Here is a 12,760-nt window from a genome sequence, read left to right on the forward strand (position 1 = left end):
TCAGAATGGACCATCTTGGATATATTCAATGATGGTTTATCTGAGCTATCAAAGATGTCATTGGATACTTCTGCAGGTGGATCCATTCACCTAAAGAAAACGCTTGCAGAAGCTTAAGAACTCATTGACATGGTTGCTAATAACCAGTTCATGTACACTTCTGAGAGGAATCCTGTGAATAATGGGACGCCTATAAAGAAGGGAGTTCTTGAAATTGATAATCTGAATGCCATATTGGCTCAGAACAAAATATTGACTCAGCAAGTCAATATGATTTCTCAGAGTCTGAATGGAATGCAAGCTGCATCCAACAGTACTCAAGAGGCATCTTCTGAAGAAGAAGCTTATGATCCTGAGAACCCTGCAATAGCAGAGGTGAATTACTTAGGTGAACCTTATGGAAACACCTATAATCCATCATGGAGAAATCATCCAAATCTCTCATGGAAGGATCAACAAAAGCCTCAACAAGGCTTTAATAATGGTGGAAGATACAGGTTTAACAATAGTAAACCTTTTCCATCATCCACTCAGCAACAGACAAAGAACTCTGAACAAAATACATCTAATTTAGCAAACTTAGTCTCTGATCTATCGAAGGCCACTGTAAGTTTCATGAATGAAACAAGGTCTTCCATTAGAAATTTGGAAGCACAAGTGGGCTAGCTGAGTAAAAGGATCACTGAAATCCCTCCTAGTACTCTCCCAAGCAATACAGAAGAAAATCCAAAAGGAGAGTGCAAGGCCATTGAATTGATAACTATGGCCGAACCTGTAAAGGAAGGAGAGGACGTGAATCCCAGTGAGGAAGACCTCCTGGGACATCCAGTGATCAATAAGGAGTGTCCCTCTGAGGAACCAAAAGAATCTGAGGCTCACCTAGAGACCATAGAGATTCCATTAAACCTCCTTATGCCATTCATGAGCTCTGATGAGTATTCCTCTTCTGAAGAGAATGAGGATGTTACTGAAGAGCAAGTTACCAAGTACCTTGGTGCAATCATGAAGCTGAATGCCAAATTATTTGGCATTGAAACTTGGGAAGATGAACCTCCCTTGTTCACCAATGAACTAAGTGATCTGGATCAACTGACATTGCCTCAGAAGAAACAGGATCCTGGAAAGTTCTTAATACCTTGTACCATAGGCACCATGATCTTTAAAGCTCTGTGTGACCTTGGTTCAGGAATAAACCTCATGCCCCTCTCTGTAATAGAGAAATTGGGAATCTTTGGGGTGCAAGCCACTAAAATCTCATTAGAGATGGCAGACAATTCAAGAAAATAGGCTTATGGACAAGTAGAGGACGTGTTAGTAAAGGTTGAAGGCCTTTACATCCCTGCTGATTTCATAGTCCTAGATACTGGGAAGGATGAGGATGAATTCATCATCCTTGGAAGACCCTTCCTAGCCACAGCAAGAGCTGTGATTGATGTGGGCAGAGGAGAATTGATCCTTCAATTAAATGAGGACAACCTTGTGTTTAAAACTCAAGGATCTCTTTCTGTACCCATGGAGAGGAAGCATAGTAAGCTTCTCTCATTGCAGAGTCAACCAGAGCCCCCACAGTCAAACTCTAAGTTTGGTGTTGGGAGGCAACAACCAAACTCTAAGTTTGGTGTCAAACCCCCATATCCAAACTCTAAGTTTGGTATTGGGAGGTCTCAACAAAGCTCTGAACATCTGTGAGACTCCATGAGAGCCCACTGTCAAGCTATTGACATTAAAGAAGCGCTTGTTGGGAGGCAACCCAATGTTTATTTATATAATTTTTATTGTTTTTTCATGATCATGTGGAATCACAAAATAAATATAAAAATTGAAAATGGAATCAAAAATAGTAGAAGAAAAATCACACCCTGGAGGAAGACCTTACTGGCATTTAAACGCCAGTAAGAAGCATGTTTTGGGTGTTCAATGCCAGAACAGAGCATGGTTCTGGCGCTGAACGCCAGAAATGGGCAGCATCTGGGCGTTTGAACGCCAGAAATGCACCCTGGAGAAGAGCTGGCGCTGAACGCCCAGAACAAGCATGGTTCTGGCGTTCAACGCCAGAAATGGGCAACAAATGGGCGTTCAACGCCCAGAACAAGCACCAATCTGGCGCTGAACGCCCAGAGTTGTGTGCAAGAGCATTTTGAATGCCTAATTTGGTGCAAGGTTGTAAATTCTTGAACACCTCAGGATCTGTGGACCCCACAGGATCCCCACCTACCTCCACTCACTTCTTCTCACTCCTCTTTCACACAATCCCATAAACACTCTTCCCCAAAACTCTTCACCAATCACCTCAATATCTCTTCCCTATCACCACTTCACCACTCACATCCATCCACTCTTATCCATAAACCTACCTCATAAACTCCACCTACCTTCAAGATTCAAAATCAATTTCCCACCCAAACCCACCCTAAATGGCCGAACTTACCCCCCCTCCCTTCCCTATATATAACCCTCCATTCTTCCTCATTTTCACACAACACAACCCTCTTTTCTCTTCTTGGCCGAAACACACCTCCCCCCTCCTCTCCATATTTTCTTCTTCTTCTTCATCTATTCTTTCTTCTCTTACTCGAGGGCGAGCAAAATTCTAAGTTTGGTGTGGTAAAAGCATAAGCTTTTTGTTTTTCCATTACCATCGATGGCACCCAAGACCGGAGAATCCTCTAGAAAAGGGAAGGGGAAGACAAAAGCTTCCACCTTTGAGTCATGGGAGATGGAAAGGTTCATCTCCAAAGCTCATCAAGACCACTTCTATGATGTTGTGGCCAAGAAGAAGGTGATCCCCGAGGTCCCTTTCAAACTCAAGAAAAATGAGTATCCGGAGATCCGACATGAAATCCAAAGAAGAGGTTGGGAAGTTCTAACAAACCCCATCCAACAAGTCGGCATCCTAATGGTTCAAAAGTTCTATGCCAATGCATGGATCACTAGGAACCATGATCAAAGTAAGAACCCGAATCCAAAGAATTATGTTACAATGGTTCGGGGGAAATACTTAGATTTTAGTCAGGAGAATGTGAGGTTGGCGTTTAACTTGCCTATGATGCAAAGAGATGAGCGCCCCTACACTAGAAGGGTCAACTTTAATCAAAGGTTGGACCAAGTCCTCATGGACATATGTGTGGAAGGAGCTCAATGGAAGATTGACTCCAAAGGCAAGCCGGTTCAATTAAGAAGACTGGACCTCAAGCTTGTGGCTAGAGGATGGTTGGAGTTCATCCAACGCTCCATCATCCCCACTAGCAACCGATCTGAAGTTACTGTGGATCGGGCCATCATGATCCATATCATCATGATTGGAGAGGAAGTAGAAGTTCATGAAATCATCTCCCTTGAACTTTACAAAATAGCCGAAAAGCCCTCTCCTGGGGCAAGGCTAGCTTTTTCTCATCTTATTTGCCATCTATGTTACTCAGCTGGAGCTTTCATAGAAGGAGATATTCCCATTGAGGAAGAAAAGCCCATCACTAAGAAAAGGATGGAGCAAATAAGAGAGCCCACTCATGGAGCTCAAGAAACACATGAGGAAGCTCATCATCAAGAAATCTCTGAGATACCTCAAGGGATGCACTTTCCTCCACAAAACTTTTGGGAGCACATCAACACCTCCCTAGGAGAATTAAGTTCCAACATGGGACAACTAAGGGTGGAACATCAAGAGCACTCCATCATCCTTCATGAAATAAGAGAAGATCAAAAAGCAATGAGGGAGGAGCAACAAAGACAAGGAAGAGACATAGAAGAGCTCAAGGACATCATTGGTTCCTCAAGAAGAAAATGCCACCATCACTAAGGTGGACTCATTCCTTGTTCTCACCTTCTGTTTTTCGTTTTCTCTATGTTAAATGCTTATCTATGTTTGTGTCTTATTACATGATCATTAGTAGTTAGTAACTTTGTCTTAAAGTTATGAATGTCCTATGAATCCATCACCTCTCTTAAATGAAAACTGTTTTAATTCAAAAGAACAAGAAGTACATGAGTTTCGAATTTATCCTTGAACTTAGTTTAATTATTTTGATGTGGTGACAATACTTTTTGTTTTCTGAATGAATGCTTGAACAGTGCATATGTCTTTTGAAGTTGTTGTTTAAGAATGTTAAATATGTTGGCTCTTGAAAGAATGATGACAAGGAGACATGTTATTTGATAATCTGAAAAATCATAAAAATGATTCTTGAAGCAAGAAAAAGCAGCAAAGAACAAAGCTTGCAGAAAAAAAAAAGAGAAAAAAAATTAGCGAAAAAAAAAAGAGAGAAAAAGCAGGCAGAAAAAGCCAATAGCCCTTAAAACCAAAAGGCAAGGGTAATAAAAAGGATCCCAAGGCTTTGAGCATCAGTGGATAGGAGGGCCTAAAGGAATAAAATCCTGGCCTAAGCGGCTAGACCAAGCTGTCCCTAACCATGTGCTTGTGGCGTGTAGGTGTCAAGTGAAAACTTGAGACTGAGCGGTTAAAGTCAAGGTCCAAAGCAAAAAAAGAGTGTGCTTAAGAACCCTGGACACCTCTAATTGGGGACTTTAGCATAGCTGAGTCACAATCCGAAAAGGTTCACCCAATTATGTGTCTGTGGTATTTATGTATCCGGTGGTAATACTGGAAAACAAAGTGCTTAGGGCCACGGCCAAGACTCATAAAATAGCTGTGTTCGAGAATCATCATACTGAACTAGGAGAATCAATAACACTATCTGAACTCTGAGTTCCTATAGATACCAATCATTCTGAACTTCAATGGATAAAGTGAGATGCCAAAACTATTCAAGAGGCAAAAAGCTACAAGTCCCGCTCATCTGATTGGAGCTATGTTTCATTGATAGTTTGGAATTAATAGTATATTCTCTTCTTTTTATCCTATTTGATTTTTAGTTGCTTGGGGACAAGCAACAATTTAAGTTTGGTGTTGTGATGAGCGGATAATTTATACGCTTTTTGGCATTATTTTTAGTATGTTTTTAGTAGAATCTAGTTACTTTTAGGGATGTTTTTATTAGTTTTTATGTTAAATTCACATTTCTGGACTTTACTATGAGTTTGTGTATTTTTTCTGTGATTTCAGGTATTTTCTGGCTGAAATTGAGGGACTTGAGCAAAAATCAGATTCAGAGGTTGAAGAAGGACTGCTGATGCTGTTGGATTCTGACCTCCCTGCACTCAAAATGGATTTTTTGGAGCTACAGAACTTAAAATAGCGCGGTTTTAATTGTGTTGGAAAGTAGACATCCAGGGCTTTCCAGCAATATATAATAGTCCATAATTTGCCCAAGTTTAGATGATGCAAACTGGCATTCAACGCCAGCTCTCTGCCCAATTCTGGCGTCCAGCGCCAGAAACAAGTTGCAAAGTGGAGTTCAACGCCCAAAATGGCACAAAAGCTGGCGTTCAACTCCAAGAATAACCTCTCCACGTGTAGACTTCAAGCTCAGCCCAAGCACACATCAAGTAGGCCCCAGAAGTGGATTTATGCATCAATTACTTACTTCTGTAAACCCTAGTAGCTAGTTTATTATAAATAGAACTTTTTACTATTGTATTAGATATCTTTGAATCCTGAGTTTTATCTTCGGATCATAGAAGTCTTGGTTACTCCGGTTCCCCTCTGGGGCCGGGACCAATGAACTCCATTATCACTTATGTATTTTCAACGGTAGAGTTTCTACACTCCATAGATTAAGGTGTGGAGCTCTGCTGTTCCTCAAAGATCAATGCAAAGTACTACTGTTTTTCTATTCAATTCAACTTGTTTCGCTTCTAAGATATTCATTCACACTTCAACCTGAATGTGATGAACGTGACAATCATCATCATTCCTTATGAACGCGTGCCTGACAACCACTTCCGTTCTACCTTAGATTGAATGAGTATCTCTTAGATCTCTTAATCAGAATCTTCGTGGTGCAAGCTAGATTGATGGCGGCATTCATGAGAATCCGGAAAGTCTAAACCTTGTCTGTGGTATTCCGAGTAGGATTCTGGGATTGAATGACTGTGACGAGCTTCAAACTCGCGAGTGCTGGGCGTAGTGACAGACGCAAAAGGAGGGTGAATCCTATTCCAGCATGATCGAGAACCTCAGATGATTAGCCGTGCTGTGACAGAGCATTTGGACCATTTTCACAAGAGGATGGGATGTAGCCATTGACAACGGTGATTCCCTTACATAAAGCCAGCCATGGAAAGGAGTAAGACTGATTGGATGAAGACAGCGGGAAAGCAGAGATTCAGAGGAACGAAAGCATCTCTACACGCTTATCTGAAATTCTCACCAATGAATTACATAAGTGTTTCTATCCTTAGTTTATTATTTATTTTCGAAAACTTCATAACTATTTTATATCCGCCTGACTGAGATTTACAAGGTGACCATAGCTTGCTTCATACCAACAATCTCCGTGGGATCGACCCTTACTCACGTAAGGTTTATTACTTGGACGACCCAGTGCACTTGCTGGTTAGTTGTATCGAAGTTGTGACAAATTATGAATTGAGATTAGAGCACCAAGTTTTTGGAGCCATTACCAGAGATCACAATTTCGTGCACCAACTTACTTGCTCAAGTCTCTCCCCTATACATACACACCACAGGCATATAGTTTATTTATTTTCTTTTCTTGAGACCTTGGTGTCCAGCACCTCTTTGGGTTACTAAATGCTCTATAGTGAGGGTTACTATTGATAGTGGACTTTCAGCTAATAATCCCGAGTTAGTTAACCCAAGTTACCAAGTGATAAGGCACCCCTAAGAGCTTATTCATCCAAGTAGATCCCTCACACAAGAACACCACAGACACATGCCTCAAGATTAAAAATCATTGGTGCCTAGCCTTATTGCTTGTTCTTTTTCTTTTATTCCTCAACTTTGATTGTTCTTTCCCTTTTTCTTATTAGGATCTTCTTATTTGGCTAGTCTCATGGGGTGTGTTTCAAGCATAGCATTCCTGACAGATAGTTGTCTTCCCACCTTATGGTTGAAGCAACTTAGCTAACTTATGACCATTCCATAAACTCATGAACTTACTCCATAGTATGAACTCTTCTCTGATCTTTAAAACACTCATTCTCTTTTTATTTTGATTTAAAGGGACAAACATACAAGTAAGCAAAGTAAGGATGCAGTGACATAGAGACTAGCACACAGAGACCTTCTTCAACACCAAAAACTTAAAAGACAGAATTGAAAAATGTTCTAACTACGAGTAACTATTAATCAAAAGTGCATTCGGACTTCCAATTTTTAACAATTCTGAGTATAATGGAATTGAGTGACAATACAACCTTCGGGTGATGATTTCTAGTTGCTCTCTTTCTTTGTCATCATCCTAGTCCCTGCTACTTCACTTCCTTGGGTGAAGGTGCACTATTTCCTCCTAAGATTCCTGCAAAGTTATTGGAAGTTGCTTGTTCCCAAAGCACTTGAGACATAGTTAGCTTGCATGTGTACTTGTGGCTTTTGAACTTAATTTGGTGTGTGAACACCAAACTTAGTTCCTTGCCCAGTACAAAACATTGCACATATGCAGAGAACCTCATATCTTGTTGTTAATACAACAATTATTACTAAAGTCTAACTACATCTAAGTGGTTTCGCTTGATTGGTTGGAGCTAGCAATGTGTTTTGGGAGTGGGGTGTAATTCTAACTAATGTCTTTGGTGGAACACCAAACTTAGAATCACACTCTCACTCTTGACTTGTTTTGGTGTAGAACACCAAACTTAGCTCCTCGCAATACAGGGGAAAACAACTTATGATCCTTATTGAAATACAGATGAAAAGGAAACTACCTGAGGTTGGGTTGCCTCCCAACAGAGCGCTCTTTTATCGTCGCTAGCTCGACGATTCCTCCTTTACTTGAGATGGTAATTTACTCTGGGGTTTTCCCCCATGTTGCCCAGATAATGCTTGAGTCTTTGTCCGTTCACTGTGAAAGTCCTCTCTGAATCTTCATCCATGATTTCGATGTGTCCATATGGCGAAACTTTTGTGACAAGAAAAGGTCCGGACCACCTTGATTTGAGTTTTCCTGGGAATAGTCTCAATTTGGAATTGTAAAGGAGTACTCGCTGCCCCTTTTCGAAACTTCTGGGTGCAAGATGCAGGTCATGTCTTCTCTTTGCCTTCTCTTTATACATCTTGGTATTTTCATAGGCTTGTAACCTGAATTCCTCCATCTCTTGCAGCTGCAAGATCCTCTTTGCACCAGCCGCAATGCTGTCAAAATTTAGTATCTTGATAGCCCAGAGAGCTTTGTGTTCCAGCTCCAGTGGTAAATGACAAGCTTTTCCATACACTAGTTGATATGGGGACATTCCAAGTGGTGTTTTGAATGCTGTTCTGTATGCCCAAAGAGCATCATCCAACTTCTTCGACCAATCCTTTCTTGATGTGCCCACAGTCTTTTCCAGAATCCTCTTTAGCTCTCTGTTGGATATCTCAGTTTGTCCACTTGTTTGGGGATGGTAAGGTGTGGCTACCTTGTGTTTTACCCCATATCGTAGGAGAAGAGCTTCTAGTGGTCTGTTACAAAAATGGCTCCCTCCATCACTGATAAGTGCTCGTGGGACTCCAAACCGGCTAAAGATATTCTTCCTGAGGAAGTTCATGACTACCCTATTATCATTCGTTGGGGTTGCAATAGCCTCTACCCATTGGAAACATAATCGACAACTACCAAGATGTATTTGTTTGCATATGAGTTTGGCAATGGTCCCATGAAATCGATTCCCCACACATCAAACAATTCCAGTTCCAAGATGAAATTTTGTGGCATCTAATTTCTTTTGGGCAAGTTTCCAGATCTTTGGCATTCATTGCAGCTTTTTACTAGTTCTTTGGCATCCTTGAAAAGGGTAGGCCAAAAGAATCCGCTTTGTAACACCTTAGCTGCAGTTCTATCCCCTCCAAAGTGGCCTCTATAGCATGAGCCGTGGCAATTCCATAGGACCTCTCATCCTTCTTCTTCCGAAACACATCTTCTAAGGATTCCATCTGAACACTTCTTAAATAGATATGGCTCATCCCAGACAAAGTACTTTGCATCATTCATGAGCTTCCTTTTTTGATGTTTATTGATCTCTGGAGGCAATGCCCCAGTTGCCTTGAAGTTTGCAATGTCTGCGAACCATGGTGCTTTGTGAACTAGCATTAACTGCTCATCAGGGAAGAACTCGTTCACACTTGTATCAGGTGTTCCACCTTTATCATGAGGAATCCTGGATAGGTGATCTGCTACCTTGTTCTCCACTCCTTTCTTGTCTCTGATCTCAATATTGAATTCCTGCAACAATAAGATCCATCTTATTAGTCTTGGTTTTGATTCTTGCTTGGCAAACAAATATTTAAGTGTTGTATGATCCATAAAAACAATCACTTTAACACCAATGAGGTATGATCTAAACTTGTCAAATGCAAAAACTATTGCTAGCAACTCCTTTTCAGTAGTGGTATAATTTCTTTGAGTATCATTAAGGACTTTGCTCGCATAGTATATCACATGGACTAAGTTATCTTTCCTCTGTCCCAACACTGTCCCCACTGCAAAATCAGATGCGTCACACATCAATTCAAATGGTAAATTCCAATCAGGTGGGAAAATGATAGGAGCAGAGGACAACCTCATTTTCAAATTTTCAAAGGCTAACATGCATGTTTCATCAAAGATAAATGGTGTATCTGATACAAGGAGATTGCTTAAGGGCTTGGATATCTTTGAAAAATCTTTAATAAACCTTCTGTAAAAACCAGCATGCCCTAAAAAGCTCCTAATTGCCCTGACATCACTGGGTGGAGGCAGTTTTTCAATAAGTTCTACTTTGGCTCTGTCAACCTCAATGCCTTGGTTAGAAACTTTGTGACCAAGGACTATTCCTCCTGTCACCATAAAGTGACATTTCTCCCAGTTCAAGACCAGATTGGTCTCTTGGCATCTTTTCAATACCAAGGCGAGGTGATGCATGCAGCGTTGGAAAGTCGCAGGTGCATTACATAGCCCAAATGGCATGCGCCTGTAGGCAAACACTCCATATGGGCAAGTGAATGAGGTTTTCTCTTGATCTCTGGGATCAACCACTATTTGGTTATATCCTGAATAACCGTCGAGAAAACAATAATAAGCGTGCCTTGCGAGTCTTTCCAACATCTGATCCATGAATGGAAGGGGGAAATGATCTTTTCGCGTAGCCTCGTTGAGCTTCCTGTAGTCTATGCACATCCGCCATCCTGTGACTGTCCTTGTAGGAATTAGTTCGTTCTTCTCATTGAGAACCACTGTAATTCCTCCCTTTTTTGGGACGACATGCACGGGGCTAACCCAGGGGCTGTCTGAGATTGGGTAAATTACCCCCCTGCCATAACTTCATAACTTCCTTCTGTACCACTTCCTTCATGATTGGGTTCATCCTCCTTTGGGATTGAATGGATGGTTTGGCATCATCTTCCAGCAGTATCTTATGCATATATATGGCCGAACTTATCCCCTTCAAGTCAGCAAGAGTCCAACCAATGGCATCTTTGTGGTTTCGCAGTACTTTGAGCAGTTCATCCTCTTGATCTTGGTTGAGGCATGAGCTTATAATTACTGGATAATTTTCATCTTCTCCTAAGTATGCATATTTGAGACAGGGTGGCAATGCTTTGAGTTCAAGTTTGGGTGCTTCTGACTTTTTGTTCTCTTCCTTTGGTGCACCTTGTATTTGAATCTCTGCTGTTGCAACCTCTTCACTAAACGTAGGTTCCTCCTCTATTATACCTTCAGGTTCTTCTTCTTCGAAGTTTTCCTGCACTGCGTCTTCAAGTGAGTCCAACCTCATACACTCTCCCATTTGCTCTGGTGGGTAACTCATGGCTTTGAACACATTGATCGTCATCTTTTCATTGTGTAATCTCAAGGTGATATCTCCTTTTTGTACATCAATGACAGCTCCAGCAGTGGCCAAGAATGGCCTTCCCAGGATGATAGAAGCCTTGGCTTCCTCCTACATGTCCAGCACTACAAAGTCTGCTGGAAAGATAAAATCTCCCACTTTCACCAGCAAATCTTCTACGACGCCATGCGGAAACTTGAACGATCAGTCTGCCAATTGTAAGGCCATCTTTGTTGGTTTAGCTTCCTCAATCTTCATCTTTCTCATCATGGCTACCGACATCAAATTGATGCTGGCTCCCAAGTCACAAAGAGCCTTTTCCACTGTGATTTCCCCTATAATACAAGGGATCTGAAAACTCCCGGGATCCTTCAATTTCTGGGGTAGTTTGTGTTGAATGATAGCACTACATTCTTCGGTTAGTATCACAGTCTCGTTGTTCTTCCAGCTTCTCTTCTTAGTCATGAGCTCCTTCAAGAACTTGGCGTAGAGTGGCATTTGTTCTATTGCTTCAGCAAAGGGTATGTTGATTTGTAGTTTCTTGAAGATTTCCAAAAATCTCAAAAACTGATTGTCATCCCCTTTCTTCTTTAATTGTTGAGGGTATGGGACTCTTGGGGCATCTGGCTTCAGCATTTCTTCCCCTTTTTGTGAACTCAGATTAGGAACTTGAGCTCCATCCTGCTCTTCTTCCTCTTTATCTGATTCCTTTTCTTGTGGTTTCTGGGGGGTTTCCTTCAGTTCCTTCCCACTTCTAAGGGTGATAGCCTGGCACTCCTCCCTTCGTGTTAAGCTAGTCTTGCTGCTAAGGTTGTGGCTTGGAATTTGCTTGAATAAGTAGCCAATTTGTGTCTCCAGTTTCTTGATGGCAGCATCCTGATTCTGCATATTGGACATCACCTCTTCTCGGAATGCTTTACTATCTTGAATCTCTTTGCCTATGCCTTCAAGTAGATTCTCAATCCTTGAGATTCTTTCATCAAATGATGATAGGTCAGGCTGAGGATGGTTATTCTGGCCTTGATATGAATGTGGAGACATGTTGTTATGGGGGTGTTGATATGGTCTAGATGTGAAGTGTTAGGTGGCTGTATTATTTGGATTTGGGCGTCTTTGATCAAGGCTTTAGTCTTGTTGATTTCCCCACCGAAAGTTCGGGTGGTTCCTCCATCCAGGGTTGTAAGTCTTGGAGTATGGATCATGGTTTTGCCTAGGTGAATTCCCAATGTAGTTGGCTTGCTCTTGACTACCCTCTGCTTCTTCATTCACTCCTTCTTGGGTTGTTGATGAAGTGGAGATTGCTACTACTTGGTTCCTCTCCATCTTCTTGGTGAGGTCAGCTAGCTGCTGGGTAATGAGCTTGTTTTGGGCCAGCAGAGCATCTACATTGTTTAGCTCCATTACTCCTCTTGTGTTCCCTCGTTCGGAGGCATAGAAGTAGTCGTTCTCTGCTACTGTTTCAATTACATCTATGGCCTCCTCAATGGTCTTCTTCTTGTTCAAAGATCCTCCGGATGAATGGTCTACGGCCTTCTTTGACTCATAAGAGAGCCCTTCATAGAAAATGTGTAGCTGCACCCATTCATTGAACATATCGGGTGGGCACCTCCTTGTTAGGTCTTTAAACCTCTCCCATGCTTCATATAGAGTCTCACCATCTTGTTGCCTGAAAGTTTGGACCTCAGCTCTCAGCCTATTGATTCGTTGAGGAGGGTAAAATCTTGCTAAGAATTTGTTCACCACATCTTCCCAAGTTGTCAAGCTCTCCCTTGGGAAAGACTCCAGCCACTTGGCTGCCTTATCCTTGAGTGAGAATGGAAATAAGAGCTGTCTATAGGCGTCAGGATGAACACCATTAGACTTTACTGTGTCACATATTCTCAGAAAAGGTGGTTAGATG

General features: G+C 41.6%; 1 non-coding gene across 1 annotated transcript; it reads left to right on the forward strand.

The window, feature by feature from the left end:
* The first annotated feature begins 12,448 nt into the window (after positions 1-12,448).
* On the forward strand, positions 12,449-12,555 carry LOC112774129 (small nucleolar RNA R71). Its single transcript, XR_003188632.1, has one exon. It is a non-coding gene; the product is annotated as a small nucleolar RNA R71 (small nucleolar RNA).
* Positions 12,556-12,760: the final 205 nt, after the last annotated feature.

The sequence above is a fragment of the Arachis hypogaea genome, chromosome 18 (assembly GCF_003086295.3).
Source record: "Arachis hypogaea cultivar Tifrunner chromosome 18, arahy.Tifrunner.gnm2.J5K5, whole genome shotgun sequence".
In the NCBI taxonomy this organism is placed as follows: domain Eukaryota; kingdom Viridiplantae; phylum Streptophyta; class Magnoliopsida; order Fabales; family Fabaceae; genus Arachis; species Arachis hypogaea.